Source organism: Helianthus annuus, chromosome 9 (genome assembly GCF_002127325.2).
Source record: "Helianthus annuus cultivar XRQ/B chromosome 9, HanXRQr2.0-SUNRISE, whole genome shotgun sequence".
Taxonomy (NCBI): Eukaryota; Viridiplantae; Streptophyta; class Magnoliopsida; order Asterales; family Asteraceae; genus Helianthus; species Helianthus annuus.
Window position 1 is genome coordinate 118,839,262 of NC_035441.2, and position 11,659 is coordinate 118,850,920.

The window sequence follows — 11,659 nt, forward strand, 5'->3', positions numbered from 1 at the left end:
GCGAATTCGGGTTGAACGTGTCAGGTTCGGGTCAATCCGTTAATATTCGGGTCGTGTTCGGTTAATATGTATGACAAGATTGTCGGGTTCGGGTTCGTCTAAAATTTTCAGGTTCGGGTCGAGTTGAACCCGCCAACCCGCGAACTGTTTAGCACCCTAAGTAGCGCGGTGAACCGTGACATGGTAACGGCAGTTGACTGACAACGACATTCTTATTAAAGTCGTGATATAGTATCGGCACCTGTATTATAGACGTGAATACTTTAATAAAGTGATCTAAAACAATGGGTAATTACATGCCATCTCTGGAAACTTGTTTGTTATTATCATTATCATTTTTACTTTGTATGATATATTTAGTCATTCGCAGTGTCTCATGTTTATAGGTGATTATCCCCTATAGAAAGTTAATTGGAAAGTAAATAACAGCTTCATGTGGTTTGTGGTTTACATTTTTGGTAAAAGTCCAAAACTTTATTTTTGTCACCTGTATGCAAAATCAATGCTACTATGTGTTTCCAGGTTGACTTTGTAACAAAAGTCAATTTTTTCTATTTTTTTGCCCAGGCAAAGGAGAATTTCATTATATGGAAAAAAATACAAACTCTTATCTTAGCCAACAGCTAAGACTGAGGATACACCCCAACATAAAGAACCAAAAGGAGCAGACACACAAGCATAGTACATACAACAAAGAAAACGACTAAAACTACTGGTCCAGCCTTCCAAAGACAGACCCGCGCTTTTGTTTCGTCTCTCCATCCACTCGTGTCTCTACCTTTATTTCCTCTAGAACCTTTTTAATCTGCTGTGACTATCCTTTAAATACCTTTTCATTACGCAGTGGCCACAACTTCCAAATTGTCACTGAGAAGACTTCATAAATGATACGTTTCTCCTTGCTGGTTTATTCACTTGAAGAGCATGCTCGAGCATCATTTTTGCCGAATCAAAACTGGATGGCACCAGAGCTTTAATCCAAACACACACCCAACACCAAACCGCTTACGCTGTAATAGATTCGGAAAATTGCAGTGTTTATTTGAATCAGACTCACAAACAACCTGACCCGATCCTTAAATTGCAGTATTTTATTATAATCAAAGTCACAACTTTCAATGATTAACAATACAACAAACGATAATCCCGTTCAAAGTGCTAAGGATTTTGCAATCTCTACATGATTAAGCAAAATGTTAATGAGTAAAACCGGAAAACAACGCACCTCGATATAATACTGCATGATCTCGGTGATTGGCTTGAACCAAGAACGTGCAATTTTGATAATAGGAACCTGTTGATAAAAAAATGAAAGCAGATTCAAATTTGTAAGTGATTTTGTGATAGTAAGGTTACCTTTATAGTGCGATCAGTGCGTGCCTCGTATACTTTTGACCTTGTCCATTACATTGTAATTGTATACCCGGATAAACATATCATCCACCCCAGCAACAACCCACTGCTTTCGTGCTAGGATCTGACTATGAAGACGCTCTGCCATCATCAAAGACAAAATTCCGTGTTCCCGTCAAGCAAAAACCACGCATTATATATTAATAACACATAAGAAAAAATAAACTCTGATAACAGACCTGGTAACTCTGTAACCTCAAACGATTTTACCATAACCTGTAGCAAATAATTAAAAGTCATATGGTCAATCACTGAATGGTCGAGTTTTCCGAGCGTCTGAGACGGCGCATCACAAAACCTCGACGTGTTCAGATCCATTCATATTCAACCAGATCTGATTGAGGAGCTGCTCAAATCTGACTAATGGACCGAGTAACTTTTCCATACACATTTTTTTTTCTTTTCAACATTCCCAGTCATCCAGACTCTATTTCAGTGACCAAAAGGACCAAAGTCTAAACCACCATCGCTAACCCAAATTGTAAGCTCAAAGCCAACAATGAAGTAAACAGATTCATGAAGGCTCAGAGAATGCAAAAGGACCAAGCCACCATGGCTGCAATAGGGGTTGCAGGTGCTAACCTGCCATCCTCCATAGCTGCGACACCATGGTGATGTATCGATTTTATTTTGATAGCTCATCACAGCCTCTAACCACAAAATACAAACACTGTTTATTTGTTTGAACTATTAATAGACATATATTAAAGAAGACAATATAGGTATGCCCCAAAACGAATGATTTAGGGCTTATCATCAAAAACCCTAAAGGCCGTTTGTCAACACCATCGTTGAACCATACTTCAGATTTAGCGTTAAGCATCGCAAACCTGAAAGGCGCTCCAAATCGTCATTATCAGAGCATTTTCCACAACCAAAGCCAACAATTTAACATTTACAATCGCACACCCCGAAGGCCCTCCATCGACCGTTCAGCGCAACAGAGAACCCGCGAGCGTTACGGGACGCTAAACTGGGTAGGTATATGCAAAATGAAAACATCACACACCATTTTCATTACTGCTATCAACAGCACAACCACCAATATCACAGCCGAAACAACAGCGAGAAACAACATGACCAACACGACTAACACAATCGTATAATCAATCTTATAGAGCAAAACAAATAAAAACGAAATTGCCAACACAAATCGACTCGGATCCGAAAAGATCATCATCGTCGTTGAACCTGCTCAGTGGCGCTATGGTTGCAACCGGAGTTGCCATACCAGGTAGCAAGCCATCATCATCGTCAGGTAGGTGAAAGGCTGAAACCTCACAAGAACCCCGGCCGCTGTCGCCTAAAACGTCGGCTAGGGTTTTACGTTGAAAATCGCTGCCGCCAAGACGGCCTGAATCCGCCAGTGGTGACACTTCGGCTTTTGCATGTCAAAGAACAACAATTAAGATCATCATCGTCGTTGAACCTGCTCAGTGGCGCTATGGTTGCAACCGGAGTTGCCATACCAGGTAGCAAGCCATCATCATCGTCAGGTAGGTGAAAGGCTGAAACCTCGCAAGAACCCCGGCCGCTGTCGCCTAAAACGTCAGCTAGGGTTTTACGTTGAAAATCGCTGCCGCCAAGACGGCCTGAATCCGCCAGTGGTGACACTTCGGCTTTTGCACGTCAAAGAACAACAGTTATCATGACAACTTCCGTCTCCTCTGACCCATCAACAATGGGTAATAGAACCTAGAAAACGTTATATCAGTAACAACATCAAGATGTTGCACATGGCATTTTCAAATCTCTGTAATATTTTATACAACCAAACCTTGTCAAATATCTTCCATTGACTAAAAAAGCATGTATATATAATCATAAATGGATTCTAACACCTATACATAGCAGATTGAACATAAACCCTAACCAATCTCTTCCATAAGAAAACAACAAAACCCATCTCAACTATCTTCAATCGAAAAACATGTAGATCAAAGTAATCAAAACGAATTCCAATCATATAATATATAATCAGTACTTACCTTGAATCAGAAATTGAAGTCCTAGAAACCTTGAATCACAAATCAAATCGAACTGAAGCCCTAGAAACCTTGATTAGAGTAGTGGCGAGTGGTGGTGAGATGGTGGTAACACTCCGGTCACCGCCCATCTCCTTCCCTTTCTCTCTTTTTAAGTCTCGTCTGAGACTTTCAAAGAGATGTTGATAAAGCTGGAAGACACGCGTCTCTAAGGTGGATGACCGGCCAAACATATCACTCAGAATAAAGCACGACTATACACACTGTTCATTCACTTCTCTAGTTATGATATATTAATATTAATTAATAATATTAATTAATAATAATAATTATCATTAAATACATAAGTTTTTTTTTTTGAACGGCCAACAAATTCATTTTTTATTAAAAAAAGAACACCGCTGAATTAACATTGTGTTAACCCAAAACGACATCACACCAAGTTACATTATACACCCATCCTTCCCAAGTCGAAATTACACCAATCGTGTCAAGTAAGCCCAACGACTTTTGATAGATTTTTACACCAAAGGTACCCCAAAACTCTAATTTCTTCCTTGATGGTCCCCACTTTAGGTTGTATCCCCTTGAAAATGGCCTTTTTCCTTCAGCCCCAAATGCACCAGAGAGTTGTTTTGATAATCATCTGCAGTACTTTCCTCCATTTTGCATAGCCACTCACATGTTTATGGAAATTTATAATATCCTCCACCCCAAACAAAAACATACCATGCAGCCTACACCATGACTCAATAAAGTCCCAAACGGATTGCGCTACTTCACACGACACGAAAAGATGATCCACGGTCTCTTGGTGTATCCCACAAAGCTTACACAGGCCGGGGCCGACATGCACATTCCGTTTTTCTAGATTATCCATGGTAGGTAGGCGGTTTAGAGCCAAACGCCATGCTAGAAAGTTAACCTTTAGAGGCGCACAGTTGTTCCAAACGAAACCCGTGCCCAGATCCGAGAACAACACCTCCTGCAGTTGATTTTTTTAGGCATTTAACCGAGAACACACCGGACGAACCCTTGTTCCACACCCACCTGTCCCCGCCCAATGAACTGAACAAGCCAGCAACCATTTCGGCTAACTGGGCCAATTCTTCCGGTTCAGCTGCCGTCTCTGGTTGGCGAACCCAAACATAATTTGTCCACATCACTCCATCCAAGAAACCGTAGCGATCAGCCAAGACAACGTGCTTGTTTCTCTCCAGCGTTAATAGGTTCGGGAGTTTTTTACATAACGGCTCATCCGAAACCCACCAATCAATCCAAAAACAAACCTGATTACCCGCGCCCGACTTGGCTTTGATTAACTTTTAAAGGTCAATGCCCAATATTTTTAAGTTCTCCCAGGCCTTTACCACTTGCTTCCACGGCCCTACAATAGATGCTTTGACGGGGATGTAATTCCAAGATCGTGAATGAGCATGGATGCCCCATATAACTTTCCTCCATAGGCTATTTTGGTCCACCTTAAACCTCCACCACCACTTTGACAACATGGCGGTGTTAGCATCCCCAAGCGAGCCCATACCCAACCCTCCCAAATCTTTTGGTGTCATGACATTTCGCCATTTTACCCATTTTATTTTACCTTGCTCCGGTGTTACGCCCCATAAGAAATCTCTACGAATGGCCTCTAATCGTTTTATGACTTGAACCGGTACCTTGTAAAGTGAGAAGAAGTAAGTAGGCAAAGAGTTAAGTACCGACTTGGTGAGCGTGATCTTACCACCAAACGAGATGATACTCGCTTTCCAAATGGACAACCTTTTCCTAAACGTCTCTAGTACCAGGTCCCAATTTTTACAAAGGTTCATATTTGCGCCCACAAACAAGCCTAAGTACTTAAAAGGAAGACCACCGACTTTGCATCTAAGTACGTCCGCCATCTCTTGAACCCGGCTTGTATTTACCCCAATACCATACAAGCTACTCTTCAAATTGTTGACCCGTAGACCCGAAACTAGGAAGAAGCATCTCAAGATTCTTCGGAGGCAAAGAGCATTGTTCAACGACCACTCACCCATGAAAACCACGTCATCAGCGTAAAGAAAGTGGGAAAGAAGTGGACCCTCATGATTACAACGAATCCCTTTGAATAATCCAACCGAGCAAGCTTCCTTCATAACCCCCGTTAGAGCCTCCGTCGCCAAAACAAACAAGAACAGAGATAACGGATCCCCTTGCCTCAAACCCCTATGACACGGGATTTCATGGGTAGGAGACCCGTTTACAAGGACCGAGTGGATGAGACGATCGCCATAACCCATCTTCTCCATTTGGGTGAAAAATTCATTTGACCCAAGATGGAGTCGAGAAAGTCCCAATTTAAGGAGTCATAAGCCTTCTCGATATCCACTTTAAAAATCAAACCCGCCTTCTTGTTCCTCTTCATCCATGCCAAAACCTCATTTAGGATAAGCGGGCCATCCAAGATACTCCTATTAGACAAGAAAGCCGTTTCTTCCTCTGATACGAGTTTGGGGATAACCGACTTCAAGCGAGACACCAAGACCTTGGAAATAACCTTGTTGATGCACCCAATTAGATTTATCGGCCTATAATATTCCAAACCACTCGGATCACTACACTTGGGAATCAAAGCCAAGAATGATGACGAGCACCCTTGGTTGAGTGCCTCCGCGGCATAAAATTCCTCAAAAAGTCCCAAGAAGTCCTCCTTAAACACATCCCAACACTTTTTAAGAAACCGGAAGTTCACACTATCCGGACCCGGTGCGCGATCACCGGCACAATCCCACACGGCCGTTCTAATTTCCCCCATTGAGAAAGGTAAGACCAAGGATTCGGCTTCCGAATTCAACAAGGTGCCCAAGATCGGCAAACCAAAGTTGGTCTATCGTGCATGGACTCATCAAACCTGGAAGCAAAAAACGAGGCTACATGGTCCTTAATCACAGACGGATTAGTCACTCATTCACCATCAATTTTCAGCCCATTGATCCGGTTATTGCTGACATTAGCATTTACCACCCCATGAAAATACTTAGTATTTTCATCCCCATCTGTCGCTCATCTAACCCTTACCTTTTGCTGCATATCCATACTTCGATGTTTATTTTCTTCTAGAATATAATCTTTACAAATTCGCCCTAAGTTCAAGCTCATTATCCGACAAATCACGAGATTCGGCCAACAACTCTAATGCCTCAAGCTGCTCCACTTTAGCTAAAAGTACCCATTCCTTCGCCTCCTTATATTCCTTCACCCAGTTCATCATACGAAACTTTATCCATTTTAACTTAGTAGCTAGTTTCAACCCTGCAGGACCATTAAACTGAAACAGAGCCCGGATAGTTTAACAAAATCAAATAGGCCCGGAAGCTCAAGCCATGAATTAAATATCCTCATAGAAATAGGGCCAAAATCTACCGGAACCATATGTAAGAGTACCGCGTAATGGTCCGAAATATAGTTCGATAATGCAACCACCGAAGCCGACGACCATGTGTTCATAAAATCTCTGTCAACAAGGTATCTGTCAAGCTTGCTCCTTTTAATCCCATCGGTAGACTGATATGTATACTTCCTTCCCCCCATTTGAAACTCCACAAGGTCTGCCGCTTCAATGAAGTCGTTAAACTAACGAGTCTTCAGGGAGACGAACTCTGAGTTTAGTCGCTCCTCTACGCTTCTAACCTCATTAAAATCTCCAAGTAAAGCCCACGTCACAGTAAATTGTTGTTTTATATTGCTTATATCACCCCACAAACCTCTTCGTTCTACTGGATCATTATGAGCATAGATATTCATAATATTAAGGCACTGCCCGGTAGCCCTTAATAGACCCATCACAACCAGAAACCTTTGATGTTTGTACACACTTTCTTTTTGAAAAACCAAAGGGTTCCAAGCCGAAACCAATCCACCCGAGAGACCATCGGTATCCACCACCTGAAAGTCTAGTGAGAATCTCCCCCAAAAACATCTAACAGTCTGAATACCCACACCCCCTGATTTCCTCTCTTGAATTACTATAAAATAACCTCGTGCGTTGTTTTTAAGCCCCTAACCCATTCCTTTTTTCTTTGGTCTCTGACCCCCTCAAATTGATGGTTAGAAAATTCATGGTTTACCCAATTCTTCCTCCTCACCAGAAATTAAGTTACTTACCTGATCGTGGAAACCATTTAGGCGAAACCCCACCGTTGATCCGACCATAATCGTCTCTCTCGTCTCTGCTTGAACGTCGACACCTTGCTGAGCAACTGGTTGTAGAATCGAACCACCTCATGGATCCGCTAGGGAAGCTGGAGCCGGTTCGTCGACGACTCTATTGACATCGGGATTCCCCACCGGAGGGAAGAGTCCCTCCCCTGCCCTGGAACTCACGTCAGCAGAGCCGTTCAGATCAATGGAACAATTATTGTCTCGAAAGTTTAAGTTTCTCGGGCCGATTTCATTTATCAAGTGTGTGTCGTCACAGTCTGGGCTCCTAGCCTGCCTTGTCCTTTTCCTGGATCTACAAATTGGGCCCTGGCCCACGTTGATATTGGCCCCATCAAAATCAAACCCTCCTGTCCCATATACTTCAGCAGCCAAAAACCCAGTCACCCCACGTGCAGGAGTGCAACACTCAAACATTGGAATGTGGACCCCATCTGCCCCCTATGCTCTTCGTTCAATGAACGTACTCCCTCATGCAAACTCTCCAACCTCCCTGACCTTTTGTTTCCCGCCTCTTCAGAGGCCGACTGAGGATTCTAACCATCCACCCTTTCATTTGAAAAAAATCTTTCTGATTATTACCCTATGGGAATGTGTCGTCGTACCATCAGACCTTCCTTCCCCATGCACCCTTTGGTCTTCCCCATGCAGCTCATGATCACCCGTCGACTTTTCAAGGGGAAACGACGAATGTGCCGTAATGTCTTCCTTCCGACCGCCTGCCGATTGCCCATCGCCAGAATTTGGTCTGAACTCGCCGTCTTCTTCCTCAAATTCCGGGTTAACCTCCGATGCTGAGGATTGACCCGACGAGCCACCCTGTGCCGATGATAGACAATCCAAATAATCTTCGAAAGACTTGTTTTGGAATTCTGACACCCAAGCGGTGTACCATTTCTCGCCCCAACAAACTTCAATCTCCTCCTCAATTCTTGACCCGTTCGACGATAGGATACCACAGAAATCGTCTGAGTTATTAACCGATTCCTTTGTAAATGTCGATTTATCCACTACCCGACCAAACTTATTCCCAATCTGATCAAAGAGGTTGTTGTCACGCAAATGTATGGGAATTCTGGTGATTTTTAACCATGCGAATATATCAAAAGCTATATCTTGTCCTACCCATAGAACAGCCGATGAGCAGAGTCCGCCCCAGACCTCCGACTTCCTTCCGATAAACTCCACCGCCATCTCCTTTACTTTGAAAACGATAAGGCATTTTAGCCCACCCAAATACGACACTAGGTTCTCCAAGTAGCCCCCTTCAATCAACATAGGACTAATCTTTGGAATCCCATTAATGTCAATGAGCTCTATAATCACCGACCGCATCATGCAATGGTCTGGATACAGATCTATTCTTTCTTTCGCATACACCGAAATCCTCTGCTTTGGTTTATGGACGTCAACCCCACCAGTCGCCTCCGCATACGTTCTCTCGTCCTGATCGGAGTGTCGCGCTCCGGTCAAAGATAATATTTATAAGCCCAAATTACCCTTAACAATGTGTTAGTGGTAGTAAGGGGTCGAACCACGAAGAGTATGTGGTTTGTGTATGGATTCGAATGAATTAAAACAATTGTCACAATTTATGAAGCTTGCTAAAGTGTTTTTGTATTTTCGTTTAATGGAGAAATATGATTTTTAACTAAATGAATTGATGCGAATGGTTAACAACTACTAATTAACGATTGCAAGAAAATGGTTACTAGAACAATAATGATAAAAAGGAATCACACCCGGTTTCGGTAATTGTTAACCTAGGATTTCTACAAGTTTTAGTTTCAACTCAAATGCATTCGATTAACGGATTTAGTGTACCGTGACTTAGGTGCTACTAGCTATCAACGCCCCGAAGAACGGACAAAAAGACACTTTGTAATCAACACAAGTAAATCCTAACAACGACAACGTACAATTACATATCACCGTTTCGCAAAGTCATAACTTTTAACATCGCTCGACAATTCACGAATTCGTAACAAATGTAATACTATTGTCAAGAGTTTCAAAAACCAAATACAAATTGTCACTAAGATGAAACAAGAACAAATTGAAACCCTAAAATTAACAACTACCTACACCGGGGTGAAACCGAGATGATCAGCCGCTCATGGTGGATGCAACTTGATCACCGGATGTTTGGAACGCGGAAGGAGTCATCTTGAAGCTTGTAGGATGAAGGAATGATGGAGAATTAGGGTTTATGGGATGGTGATGATGAGAAGGGTGATGGATTGGTGGACTAGGGTTTGATGATTGATTGTTGGATGAGGATGATTCAGATTGATGATAGTGATGATAGATGGAATGGTAGGTGATAGTTGGTGAGATTAGGCTCCAAACTCAAGATTCAAACTCCCCTCAAAGTGTAACTCCCGTATTAGTTGGTCAACATCCAATAAAAATTGATCCCAACACCTAAAAACCCAAATTTCGCGTTCTGAAAAACCACTACCCGTCGCCGACGGGCCTGACCCCGTCGCCGACGGGTTCCCTAAAACCGTTCTTTGGCCGACGGCCTAATTGACTGGTTACGCGAACATGCTGCCTACGGGCTTATCTGGAGGGCGTCGCCGACGGTCTGGACCCCGTCGGCGACGGGCTCTCCTTTGTGAATCTCCATTTTTCGCTCCCGACTCTCCCGGTTGATCCATGACGCATTCTGGTGCTTCGGTTTTCGACCCGGTGATCCGTAAAGCTCCCGAAAAGCTCCTTAAACTTCATTAAACCTGCAAAACACAAATCTAATTAAAAGTAGGCTATTCAAGATTAAAAGTCGAATAAAAACATCAACTTAAACATCAACGAACACCGGTTTTCAACCACGCATCACGTCCCTACCTTTATCCAGATTCACCCCATGATTCAATGATTTTCTTTGCATGTTTCTAAGATTTTGACCCGTCTGGCTAAGGGCCTGTTCAGCATGCACCCTAGGTACCTGATTCATCCCATAGCCATTGTTTTGTTGTTGTGGGTACCTACGGTTATCCTTACCAAAATTAGTGACGGTCACCGATACCTTAGCCTCGAAAATCCTTACACTATTCATCCCCTTCAACACCTCTTCCATATTCTAAACTCTTTCATATCGAACGAATCCAAACCAGTTACCCCTCGCATCCCTTTTTTTTCGCTACATAGGCATCTTTCACCCTCCCATGTGGGAGAAAAGCTTTCCACAGGAGGGACTTCGAAGTACCTTCGGGCAAGTTTGTTACGTAAAACGTAGTTACTGGCCTCCCACTATGTGGCCGGTATTGGTCTCCCATCTCTTGCCCACAAATCACAGATCTATAAAAGGTTAATAGGATTCGTATCGATCAAGCTAAACTATCGAGATAGCCGCGATTAATTACAGACCTACTAAGCAATCAAAATCTGGATTTATCCAAGAGAGTCTCACTAAAACAGAATCAAGAAGACCTAAAACGATCAGACCCTAACCCTGCTAACAATGCTCGTATCATACAGTTTGGAAAGAATCAAACCGCACAATCACATGATTGTTACACAAACCGGAAGTAAGATCTGTAACAACCCGACTCTTCGTGTCATTACCCAACGTTGTTATTCCTTTTTGTACCCGCTTGTACTCTCGAGATTTCGATTATCGCAAAGGGTTTAAACTATATTTTTGACGCCTTATTAAACGCATTTTATTACAACGCAGATATCGCATTTGAACGCTTTTTGTAACGCTGTCACTTAAACGCATTTCATCGCATATTACATCGCTTGTTTAGACTAAATGCTATCGCGACGCAAACTCAACGCAAACTCGAAACACGGATTTACTTTATGCATATTTATGTGTGTTATTTGTGTGATTACTTGTTTAATGTTATGTGGCTATCTCAACGCAACGCTTACACGCTCAAACGCTCACTCGCAAATAATCCTAATACTAAATAAAAAGAGAATAAAAGCTTTTGAGGAAAATAAAGTTCATAAGAGGCCCGAGTTACCGGGACTTAAAATAAAACTGGTTATAACCTCCCCGAACCCACTAAGTTAACTAGGAATGTTTAACCTAGTTAAATAGTTGTTTGAAA

General features: G+C 42.5%; 1 long non-coding RNA gene across 1 annotated transcript; it reads right to left on the reverse strand.

Annotated features, from left to right (window-relative positions):
* Positions 1 to 545: 545 nt before the first annotated feature.
* Positions 546 to 3,681, reverse strand: LOC110878342. The gene is made up of 5 exons (XR_002557837.2): positions 3,402 to 3,681; positions 1,593 to 3,108; positions 1,357 to 1,494; positions 1,226 to 1,294; positions 546 to 1,010 (listed from the first exon to the last, which is right to left on the reverse strand). It is a non-coding gene; the product is annotated as an uncharacterized LOC110878342 (long non-coding RNA).
* Between the last annotated feature and the right edge of the window lie 7,978 nt (positions 3,682 to 11,659).